This window comes from Arachis duranensis, chromosome 3, assembly GCF_000817695.3.
Source record: "Arachis duranensis cultivar V14167 chromosome 3, aradu.V14167.gnm2.J7QH, whole genome shotgun sequence".
Classification (NCBI taxonomy): domain Eukaryota; kingdom Viridiplantae; phylum Streptophyta; class Magnoliopsida; order Fabales; family Fabaceae; genus Arachis; species Arachis duranensis.
The window spans coordinates 8,049,735-8,050,289 of NC_029774.3; the positions used below are offsets into that span (position 1 = coordinate 8,049,735).

The following is a 555-nucleotide window of genomic DNA, read 5'->3' on the forward strand; positions in this document are numbered from 1 at the left end:
ATTCTCATCCCCAACTATACATGAGAAAAATTAATCTTTCAGGATCTGAATTTTATTTTAAAAGAATTAATAAGATGATCACTTGATCAACTCATGTTAGAGAAATATATTTTTTTTCAACAAAAACCAAGTGACGGAATTGGGGATTTGTTTATGAACCTGATCCTTGTAGTTTTGTCATGTAATATAGCCCAAATATAGAAAATGCTGGACTTAATTTACAAAAAAAAGACTTAAAATAGAGATAAGTACGATTTTGGTCTTTAATGTTGAGGGTCGAAATCGAAATCGTCCATCTTTTAATTTTCAATTTAGAATCGTCCTTAACGTTTTTTTCGTATTAAAATCGTCCTTTTTATTTTTTTGGATAAAAATATCCTTACCACTGCCAACATAATTACCTCTTCACCACCTCCACCACCAACTGCCACTCCACTACCATTATGAGTATCATCATCACCACCATCATCATCATCATCATCATCATCAACACCCACTGCCACTCCACCACCACCAACATCACCACCAACGCCACCACCAACGCCACCGCCGCCC

General features: G+C 35.7%; 1 protein-coding gene across 2 annotated transcripts in view; it reads right to left on the reverse strand.

Moving 5' to 3' along the window:
- LOC107477332 (phosphatidylinositol N-acetylglucosaminyltransferase subunit C) overlaps positions 1-555 on the reverse strand; it is a 60,787-nt gene that overhangs the window by 32,102 nt on the left and 28,130 nt on the right. The window lies entirely within an intron of this gene.